Raw genomic sequence first — 12,199 nt, forward strand, 5'->3', positions numbered from 1 at the left:
CGCACATTATGCCTCTTGAGAAACTTTCAACAAACTGAAAGAAGAATGCTTCAGAGTTGGATGCTTCGACATCTGTACTGTAGATCTTGTAATACGTCCTGTGATGTGCTGCCCACAGGAGGGCAGGCCGTGCCTCATATTCACTGTACCTAACAAAATGCCTCAGGATGTCCATCCGTGGATGGGTAGGTTGTTCCTGGAAAGGTTAGTTACTCTGCTTCTCTGTGTATTAAGTTAGGGAAATCACTGCACTCTCTAGAAGCCTTACCACCATTTCCTTAGAAACCCTTCATTAATTCGAGCTATTTAAATTTAATTAAAAATTATGTATTTCTTTTCTATGAAATTGAAACTGCTGTAACATTATATACATTTCCCAAAACATGTTGTAGTTGAGAAATTTTCTTTGCAATGACTTCCCTCATTAACATTTTCATGACAATATATTAGGCACACCTTTAATACTGTAGTTCAGGGTTTTTCAACCGTGGCATTAAGAGCATTCTGGACTGGGTGCTGGGGTGGCTCAGTGGTTGAGTGTCTGCCTTTGACTCAGTTTATGATCTCAGGTTATAATCAAATCCCATATGGGGTTTCCCATGGGGAGCCTGCTTCTCCCTCTGCCTTGTCTCTGCCTCTATCTGTGTGTCTCTTATGAATAAATAAATAGAATCTGGGCAGCCTGGGTGGCTCAACGGTTTAGTGCCACCTTCGGCCCAGGGTGTGGTCCTGGACACCCAGAATGGAGTCCCACGTTAGGCTCCCTGCATGGAACGGAGCCTGCTTTTCCCTCTGCCTGTGTCTCTGCCTCTCTCTCTCTCTCTCTCTCTCTCTCTCTCTCTCTCTCCGTGTCTCTCATGAATAAACAAACAAACAAATAAATAAATAAATAAAATCTTAAAAAAAAAAAAAGAGCATTCTAGACCAGATCATTCCTTGTTGTGGGGACTGTTCTATACAGTTTAGGATGTTGGACAGCAACCCTGACCTCTACCGGACTAGTTGCCAATTGCAAATTCCTTCGCCGTCCAACTCAACTTGTGATAACCATAACTATTTCTATTCTTGCCAAGTGTCCCCTGGTGTGTCAAAGTGTCCCCTGGTTGAAAATCACTGCTTCACCTCTTTAAGGTCAAAGTTCTTGGTGATCAAAGAGCCATTGCTAGAAATCAGAACAACCAAGGCTGTCTTTTCACAGAAATCTTTTTTTTTCTTTTCTTTTTTTTTTTTTTTTTAAGTAAGCTCCACACCCAAAATGGGGCTTGTACTCACAATCCTGAGAATGAGAATAGTATGCTGTACCGACTGAGCCAGCCAGGAGCCCCTAGAAAATCATTTCTTTTCTGTGTGTGGGAGATGTAAGATGCGGCAGTTATTTAAATAAGTTTAAAGTGACTCAAAACATGAATTTTTCCATTATTTAAGAAAGATAAATCTGAGATGCCTGGTACCCACCCTATATTTACCTTGTAAATATAGAGATCAGAATCGTTGGAATTTACATTTCAGTAATCAATTTATATTTCAATACCAAAGCTTTATTAAACTTTCTTCATTTGGACTTCAGTTAACACTGAGCTAAGTCTTGGGGTACCTGGGGGCTAAGTGGGTTGAGTTGGGTGGCTGACTCTTGATTTCAGCTCAGGTCATGACCTTGGGATCATGGTTTGAGGTCCTGAGATTGAACCCTGCGTGGAGCCCCGAGGTGGGCTCATGCTCACTGGGGGGTCTGCTTCTCCCTCTCTCTCTGCCCCTCCCCCTGCTTACAAGCTCTTTCTCTCTAAAATAAATAAATAAAATTTTAAAAAAGACCCCAAAACTGACTAACTCAGGGTAGTGTGTGTTAGTTCATCTTTCAGGCTTACCCAGAAAGAAACTACCACAGAGTATGCAGGAGGCTTGACCCTATTTTATAATAGAAGAGAAGTGTATTTAAGTTGCATTTTCTTTGCCCTTGCTCCTCTAGCTCCTAAAATGAAAACTTGAGTTGCGCGTGTGCTGCTGGTGGGGAGGGTGGGGTGGTCTGTCATACAGCTTGAACAAATGTCCCATGAGTCAGGTCATTTGACCCTTAAGAGAGTGAGGCTGTTCAACTGAAATTTTCCCTCATGCCGCGTTGTTCATGGTTTCCAGACAGTGCTCTTGGTGGCTCCAGCCAAGACCTTCTGGCTTGCCATCCTCTACCTTTTGCTCAATCCCAATCTCGTTGTATTTTAGGTGTCCTGCCACAAAGAAGACCTCACCTACTGAATCTCTGCATCTTCCTTTTAAAACATGTTCCTCTCTGTTGTTTTAGAGGATGGCTTTGAGTTTTTTAAACCCATTCTCAGTTATATATACTCAATTATATAACATGAGCACAAGGAACCCGTATTTCTTTTGTCCTTCCCAAGCTAAATTGTGGCTCAGCGGCACAAACACTCCATAATTGCTGCCTGAGAGCGCAGCCAGGAGAATGTGAGGACAATCAAACAGAGATTACTGATGTTTCCTTTGTTTGTGCTAGGAAAGCATGCCATAACCCACTGGCCACCAGAAGCACACTTTAATGACCCAACTGCCTCCTTTCAGCACCTACAGAAGCAAGAAGTTCTTTACTATTTGTGTACTGGGCTGAAGTGGTCTATGACTTCCTGGATTCCCCGAGGCTTTCAGGCAGTGGTTAACATTCCAGTAAGTTCTTGATCTCTGTGATAATTCCCACATTCTCCAGGCCTGTACTGGGTGTGGGGTGGTCTGTCCCATGACACTGAACACAGTTGACTCACTGTATCTAACTCTGTTCAGCATATATCCCAGGGAGTTCCTAAAGGAATCCAGGGCAACGGTAAGCCCTGAGGTTACTAAATCAACACTGAAGCACTTCTGCCCCCACTTTATCATCTGCAAAGCCACTTGTGGATCCCTTGTGGATCCCACAGAGTGGACGGTCTTCATGGAGAATGCAAGCGATCAAGTTTGTCTTTAATTTGTTTAGTCCATGAAGCTAAGTGTGGATACATAGGGAAATGAAGCCATAGATTAACAAAATTACACACCTGCCACCTACTGTTTTGTGCTTTCAGGGCCTCAGCTAAAATGGATTCAGAAAGAGTCCTGTGTTAATATACCATTACATTTACATAGTAAAGAACAGGTTGGTATAACAATGTCTTTGCAAACTCCTGCATTCAAAGCCAAGAGACCTGTGGTCTCTGATGATCTTTGGCCACAAAATAGTTTTATGCTTAGATGGGCCACAGTGCATCAGAAACAAGGGGATTAATCCTTTACGGCCTCCTATGCTAAAGGACTTCAAAGTGAGCCTCATGGCAGAGAGGAGTCAAGAGAAATGACCTCTGTGGATGATGAGCATTTATCCAGTAGGAGATAATGTTGGGGGTGGGGGAAGAATGTGCTGATTTTTTGGTTCTTCCCTAGTGAGGAAGGCAGAAAAAAGAGGTGGATTTATGTGAGTTTGGGAATTGCCTGAGTTGCTTTCTAGACAGGTTTGAGAGTTACTGTCCCACAACCAATATTGGGAGGTGAAACACTCCCAACTCCTTTCAACTAAATCCTCCTTGCATGGATGCTTAACAGGAACCAGATACCCACAGAGACCCATGGCTTCCTTGTACTTGATATTTGGGAGAACTCCTCTCCCTGATTCCTCTACAGGAACAAGTCATTAGGTTAACCTGGTAGGGAATTCCTACAGCAAGTATTAATTGGCACCTGCTAAGTTCTGGGTGTTAGAGATTTTTCCAAGTGTTTGCAGCCGTGAACAAAACAGACCAAATCTACCCTCAAGGAGCTTGCATTCTAATTAGAGGGCTAATAAGATCCAATGTTTTGAGACCTCACTATGGGTCAGGTATGGATTTAAGCACTTCATTTGTATTATCACAATCTTTACCACAACCTAGAATGTAAATACTATTATTGGTCCCATTTTGCAGGTGCAGACACTGGGGTCAGCAAGCAGACTAACTTGCCTAGATATGTTGGCTCTTGAGACAACCATCTCAACCACGATCTGATCTTTTGGGTCAGAAGACAGAGGGATTTAATTGCAGGAGGGATTTTTATGGCAAGGCCCAGTTGCCCTTTATGAGTTTGGAGACTGGTGCCAATGTTTTAATGCCTAAATGCAGTCCTCCAGGGCAGCAGTCAAGATGGAAAATTCTCATGCATGCTGCACCTGTGTCCATGAGACTGCCACATAGAACAAGTTCCCTTGTCCTCTCTTGATTCAGACCAGACTGCAGTGGCTCTGCTTATGGAAGTTAGTTCCAGTGAAACTCTTTACCAGGAAGTCTAATCTGTTCATTCTGTGTTCATTGAGTCAAGGTTTTGTCCCTGAAGCCCAGTCTCACTTAAGACGCCCTCCATCAGAGAACCTGTTTATCAGGAAGAAGCAGCATGGCAGCTCATAAAGTTTGAGGTCACACAGCTCACAGTGGAAAGAGTCCAGGAGCAAACACTCCCTGGCTAAACACTGAAGATTTGCAGTGACAAGGTGGTGAAAAGAGAATCACATGTGCATAAACGAAGCCACCCAGACGTACACACACACACTTACCCATTTCCTACCCAACAACAACAACAAAAACAACAAAACTGGCCACACACAGCCAGATGTATAAGTTTGCAGTGAGAACAAAGGCAGCCATAAATATTCCAAGGAGCCAATAAAAAGAAGAAGATGAAGAAGAAGAAAAAGAAGAAAAAAAAAAAACAAAAAACCAGGAGTGGTTAGCTCTCCAGAGTAAGGGGCTCCATAAAAGCTTTTATTGTTAAGAGAGTTACTTTACTAAGAGCTATGTGAAAAAAGTCGAATGAATGTGAAAAATTGCATGCAATAACCTGAGCTGAAAGATGATTATCAACCTCCGAGTCTTGTATTTTGGAGCAAGTCAGTGCTGCTATTAGAAAATTGCCATTGTAGTTAAAGAAAAGCTTGTTTTGTACTTTTCTCCCCCTTCTGGGTAAACAGAGAGTCAATACAGGCTTCTCCTCAGTGCTAGCCCACTTATTTGAACAATTATTTTAAAGATGTAATCCAATCTTACCATCTTTTGAAAGTACAACACTGGCGAAATTTTCCAGCAGAGTTCTACACACACAACTTACTAAACCCAGAATTGAGTTATTTCCAGTGTGTATTCCTTCCCTCCCATCTGCCCTTCACCCCCACCCCATTCTTTAGCCATCTGTTTGTTTTGTCATTGGCTATTGACAGGATAGTGGGTGACATTTAAGGGAGTGGACCCATCTGCACTTCAACCATTCAAAGACTAGCCAACTAGAATGGTAAAAACTTGGACTTTTTTTTTTTTTTTTTTTTTTAACATTATATTCTTAGGCTATTTGTGTGGTTTTCCTGATCTCAGGATGAAAGACCCTGCTCTACCCTTTCCTGGGCAGATGGAGGCAGTACAACTTTCCAAAATGTTGGTAATTTGTTGAGGAGATATTGTTGTGTAGGTATTAATGGTTGATGTTTCTGAAGTTCATTAGAATGACGTTAGAATATTCTGGGACAATAAAAAACTGCTTTGTTATTGCTTTGAGTTTACCCTGATGGAGAGTTATCAAAGTTCTAGTTTCATATGCAGGACATGCAACAATATGGTGTAGACACTTTGGAAGTTCCGGGTAAAATTAGGACCAAGCTCATTCAATCAGACATCAGGAAGATGGCTTGAGTGCCTTCAAACAACCCTTCTAAATATTTTAAAAGCATTTGGATAGAATATGTAGCAACTTTCTTTTCACAGGTTATCTAATCAGCAAATTGAATCTCAATAAGTGGCACCTTACATAGGAAACACTAAGCTGGCTTTTGCTTTCTATCTAGTATACTCTAGGACCCCAGCCATTCTCAGTACCAAGAAAGGGACCCTGAAGCTTTAGGTTCATTAGCTCCATAGGAAGTCCACCACTGACCTGTTTGTTGCTTTGTGTCGCATGAACTAGAATGGTCAAAATACAAATTCGTATATACCTTTCATGGTTGAAAGTATGTGGGTGGGAGAGACGCTGATAAAGGTTATCCACCCTGCTGATTTCTTCTTACAACAAGCACATAAGAGAACATGTGAGTGGAGTCTGACATGAAGGGAAACGTGAGACTCTTTGCCACAAGTGCTAAGTCAGTCTATTGGAAGACAGGCAAAGTGAGGGAAGGGAACAGTAAGCAGTTCTGTCTAGATCACTGAGATCTATCAGGAAACACAACTCGTCTTTTCCTCTGTCTTGGATCTATCTATGCATCCTGTGGGAGCACCTCGAGTAAATATTGTGAGTATCCTGGATACATATATATATATATATAAAGGTAAAACCAGTAGGATTTTTTTTAATAATAATTTATTTTTTATTGGTGTTCAATTTACCAACATACAGAATAACACCCAGTGCTTATCCTGTCAAGTGTCCCCCCTCAGTGCCCGTCCCCCATTCACCCCCACCCCCCCGCCCAACCAGTAGGATTTACTAACGGTTTGAATATGTGATATGAGAAAAAGAGAGGAGTCAAGGATAACATACATTTTTTATTTTTAATCTGAGCAGCTGGAAAGCTGGAGTTGCTATTTCCTGGGAGAGCAAAGCTAGAAGAGGACTGGATTGGGGAGAGGAGCTCCATTTTAGACATGTTCGATCTCCTAAGGGAGGTACCAAGCTGGCAGCTGGACACACAGACTGGAGTTCAGTGGGAAAGTTCGGTAAAAATGATGGGCTAGGAAATGCTTAACAACTAACTCTCTGGTGGAGAAGAAAAAGAGGCTCAATATGTAGTCAACTTCTTTGGTGTAACTGCTTCACCATGGTTGAGTTCTAGTTCCCAACCTAACGGCACTATTATTAAATACAGATTTGGGAAGAACTGTGCTCTGGGGAGCCCAGGCGAGCTGGCTCTGGCACGTCACTGGGAAGAGAGGTGTAAGCGTGGGAGTCACTAGGATGTACAAGAGCCTTGAGAGTGAACGATGGCACTTTTGGGAGTGAGTAGAGATGAGAAGCTACATAAAACCTGCACTGTAGGCACTTCACTGTTATGTGTTTGGAAGATGATGAGGAAGCGAAAAAGAGGGGACCGAGAAGGAAACTAAGGAATGTTTCAAGAAGGATGGAGTGGACATTTGTCAAAAGCTACTGATGGGTCAGGAAGGATGAGAACTGAAAATAGGCCCCTAGGATCGGCTCTGGCACTTCAATAGCAGCAGCTTCAGGGAAGCGGAGGAAACAAAAGCCTAAGGTGCCCACCCTCACCTTCTTCTCAAAATAGCAACAGCTAGAGGCAGGGGTGGCTTTGGCAGCTGAACCCTGTATTAAAATCTTTAAAATGCACTTTGGGCCTTTGAATTAGAGGGGATTTCAAAATCACATGATGTCAGGACTGGAAAAAACAAAAATCTGATAGACCGCTCAGCTCAAGATAGCTCAAAGCCCTAGGAGGAAAGAGGGGAAGGGACTGGCCTATGTTCAATAATTTGAAAAGGTATTTTAAAATCTATACAAATCCCTAGTCATTTTAATTGCCTACTGTTTCATGTAATTCTGTGAATAAAAATCAGCCCTTTCATTCAAGTTTACTGACCAACAACTTCCTTTAGCTTTGCAGAGATTTTACAAGAGTTTGGGAGGGCATTTTTATTTTTTTTCCTTAGAGTCTGAGCAGGTGTTTCCAGCTCCTGCTTTAGTCTCATTGTTTTCTTGGCTACCTCGCCTTCTTGCACACTGTTTAGTACAACTACAACGAGGAATATCTGGGATGCATATATTCACAGGTAAATATTATCAGTGTTTCTCTGTAGGCCATCCATCTCTAGGCAAATCTATTACTTATGCAATCTCATTTCAGGGGTAGAACTAATTTTCACTGGTGGAGCTCTTTGCTAGCCCTCATTTGATCATTCATTCATTCAAAACACAGTGAAGTGGAGTGATTGTGCAGAGGGGGCTGGAAAGGAAAAATTTTCCAGAGGAAGGATCATCAGCAGCGAAGGCAAGGAAGCATCAGCGAACATGTCATGTTCTAGAAACTAAATCTCTAAGTAAGGCTGGATCATGCAGCTTCTAAGGACCTTATAAGTGATGCTGAAAGGTGGGATTCTTTCTTTCTTTCTTTCTTTCTTTCTTTCTTTCTTTCTTTCTTTCTTTCTTTCTTTCTTCTTTCTTTCATGGAGAAGTTATTTCAGAAAAAGTGAGATTGAGGATCCTTACCAGAAGAAAACTTGGGAACCATTAACCTATCTTATTATCTGCGTTTAGCTGTGTGTTCAAACTCCTTCATATAGTTTGATTTTAATTTTTCTCAAAAACCATCTTCCCTGCTATCCTTCCCTCCCCAAAGGAAGAGGTCATTAGTCCTTCAAGAGTTCTTGCCAAACAAACAAATTAAATCGGGCAACCCACACCAGAGCAATTCTCACATCTCCAGGCATGTATTCTCAGGATTTTGCTGGATTTTTAAAGTAATCACCAAAAAGAAGGAACCTTTTCTGTTTCACTCTCTGCTGGGTCATGAAATGAAATTTCAGTCCTGGATTTTCAGATTATAGGCTTCATCCAGTTAGAGGCAAATACAATTTTTAAAAAAGGTCTCTGTAAACACAGCTTTTGTTGCTAAAGGGCTAGGGATCATCTGAAACAGGCATCAGGGTAGAATTAATATATGGACAAGTATAGATGAAAAGGAAAAGTCTTGGAGGTTAGCAGGCATTCACATTTTATTACTGATTGGTTCTTTGATTGGAAGAGGTCAGACTTTACATGTTTGTACCAACAACACAATATGTATAAATTATGGAAAATCATAATCGTGTTTTCATCTGTACCTGTGCAAAAATCTGTTGTGTATGAGAACATATTATCAGGCCATCAGGCCGGACAAATATTGAAGTCACTATTCTACAAATGGGAGAAAGCGATGAAAAATATAGGTATCCCCATCCTTATGAGCCTTCTATTCCAGTGGGGATTAAGGGACCATAAACCAAGTAAGTCAGTTACAAACCATGTTAGAAAATGATGAGCAAAATACAGGAAAATCAAGTAGGGAACATGACAGGAAGTCAGGGGATGCAATTCGCAATTTTATTTTATTTTATTTTTTTAAAGATTTATTTATTTATTCATTCAGAGAGAGCAAAAGAGAGGCAGAGACACAGGCAGAGGGAGAAGCAGGCTCCATGCAGGAAGCCTGATGTGGGACTCGATCCTGGGTCTCCAGGATCACACCCCAGGCTGCAGGCGGCGCTAAACCGCTGCGCCACGGGGGCTGCCTGCAATTTTATTTTTTGTACGTTTATTTAAATTAGGTCAGAGAGAACTTCATCTCTAGGACCGGTCATTGGGAATCTGGAATGTCCCCGAGGAGGCTGAGCCCTCTGGCCAAGGCGGGTAGACCTGCAGGGAGGTGAAGACCCACCCTTGGCCCATCACACTGAGCCTGAGAAGGGCAGTGTTCACTGGGTCAGCTGAGCTTACTGGCTGTGCCCACCCTTCCTCTTACCAAGCATATATGTTGACCTTTGCCCTCAAGAACTATCAACACAGAAAAATAAATAAATAAATAAATAAATAAATAAATAAATAAATAAATAATAAAAAGAACTATCAACACAGAAAGTGGACATGGACAAAACAGTAACTAGTAGAAGCAAAATCTCCTCCTTTCTCTACCTTCTCTCTGTGCCAGACTTGGGGGATAATGTGAATCTTTGGGGAGCCAATTTAGGATTAAATAATTTCATTATTTTAGGACAAGTGCTCCTTTCTTTAGAGAATGGGATCCCCAAAGCAGTGGTTCTCTGGTTTAAGCAGCTTACAAAGCACTTGGGGATTCTGTTATAAAGTCAAATTCCTGGCCATGTCTCCATAGGTTTTCAAGTCTGTGTGGGTCATTTTTCCCCACCTCCTTGATATAGGGACTGTTCTCAAACTGAATTTTGAACCCCACTGTCTCAGGGAGGAGACAAGAGCTCTGAAAGTCACTGTCTGCTTGATTGGGTGAGTATCAATCTCCAGGTTCCCTAAGCAGGCTCGGCCCTTGCTTGGGGAGGGAGAGACAGAGGGAGAGAGAGAGAGAGAGAGAGAGACAGAGAGAGAGAGAGAGAGTGTGTGTTCTGGGGGTCAGGTGGTTGGCAGGGAAGGAAAAGAAAAAAAAAGGAAAAAAGAATCTGAATCTAGTTTTGATCTGAAAGGAGGAAGGGAAGGAAAAGAATGTTGCTGACTGGGACTATCCTGGCTTGGGAGACCCAACATCCGACAGTAAAGATGGGATTTCAGAGATAAGTGGCTTCCTGGAGGTTTATGCTGATTGATATGCTTCATTGTGTTCTCAAGATTAGAGAAATAAGAGAAATACAGCTTGAGAATTAACAAACAGTTAGGAAAGCTTGAAAACACATGACAGGTAAGTAGATTTATTAAAAGCAGTCTTGACATGCCCATTTTTCAGAGTTCAGTGTTTCACTCACAGAATATAAAGGAAAAAATCCAAGATTTATTTTTATATTTCACATGTTTGGTTTAAATGAGAATACTTCATAACCAAACTGTATCTACTTGACTATGGAAACCTGTTCCGCGAAACAGCTAGAAGATACCAGGACACATTTCATTTCTCCCCCACCTAGTATTTTCCATCTCATAGTCAACACAAAAGGACAAGGTAATGCACTGAAGCAAGAGATACAAATGACCAACAATTCCAGGTGAAAAGCTAAGAACAGATTTATTTTCTAATCTTCCTAACTTATCTAACTTCCTTTTGCAATCTTCGTTAAAAAAAAAAAAAAACGTTCTGCTTTTCCCTTCTTTTTATGAAACACACACACACACACATACTCATTTACACTCAGGTGTAAATGACTGCTAATGCTTAATTTCTTAAATCTCCTACAGAAGTTCACTTTTGGACAGAGTTCAAGAGGACTTGAATCAAATGGGGAAAAAAAGATGCTAAGTATCACATTAAAAAGTCACTGATCTGGTACAGGAGGTATTTTCTTGGGCCCTAAAATCGCCTCCCTCTCTTCTTTCTCTAGTCAAGCAGTTTAATTATTTCAGCTCTCTGCTCACTGACTCCCTCATTCAACTCATTTACAAAACACCACATCACTGATAAGAGAAACTCTGAACTACTTCCAGCCAGCAGGTTAAAGCGAGAGTTGGAGAAAATGAAACAAAGAGACCAGTACGAAAAGAATGATGACTAAGAAACCAGAACTTGAATAGAGTGGCTAAATAATACCGAAAGGGAAAACTTTATACATACCTAAAGCCATAATTGGGCAGGAAGGCTGAAGGCTTCATCATGTTAGACTACACAGGGTCACTTGTTGAACACCAGTAGAATATTTTGTTCATAATGAGACCTTATTGGGTTTGGTTGCTGTAAGCTTTTCAGCTTCTAATTATGGTGTTTAGAAGACAATGGAGACAGCTTAAAATAATAAGAATGCTGCTAAAACTAGTAAGATTGCTGTGGTGTTACAAAGAGAAATGTTGGCTCTCTGTGTATAGTATACATTTAACCTGTCAGCAAACACAGAGCGTTTTACAGGTAAAACGTAAAGGGATGCATTTAGGAACCATCACACGAATGACGAGGTTTTTCGTTTTGCTTTCAAAACGAGCTGCTTAAGTTATAATACTAGTTTAATATAAATTAGAGTTTATCCTTTTGAAACCACTTGCAATTTGCTTCTGTTAGGCCCCAGGTCATTATGATGCAAAGTTAAAGGTTCCTGGAACATAATGTGATTCAGGCTTGCCTTCTTGTTGCCATGTCCAATTCAGCTGAAAATGAGAATTATAGTGAGAGCATTTCCTGGTCTTTGACCCTTCCTGTGAGCTTTTTAAAAGCAGGGTTTATGCAGAACACTAACCTCATTCTCAGACATTCAGTTCCAACGAATATTAGCTGTGTTAAAACTCTTAAGTAAATTGAAAACTGTTTAAAAATACCTCATTCCAAGTTTAAAAACAGTGGGCACTTACCTTCCGATTTCCTGCCTTAATATACAAAAAGATTTGCCTGCGAAATGGAATATATTTAAATGTTAAAAAGGGTCTCTCTTCTCTCTCTGCAGCAAACGTAGCCCGGCAACACAAAGCACAATTGTTTTAAAATCTCCAGATGTAACTCACTAGGGAAAGACAATAATAACAAAGGGAAAATAATCTAAGGTTTTATATGCCAACCTGT

Source organism: Canis aureus, chromosome 18, assembly GCF_053574225.1.
Source record: "Canis aureus isolate CA01 chromosome 18, VMU_Caureus_v.1.0, whole genome shotgun sequence".
NCBI lineage: Eukaryota > Metazoa > Chordata > Mammalia > Carnivora > Canidae > Canis > Canis aureus.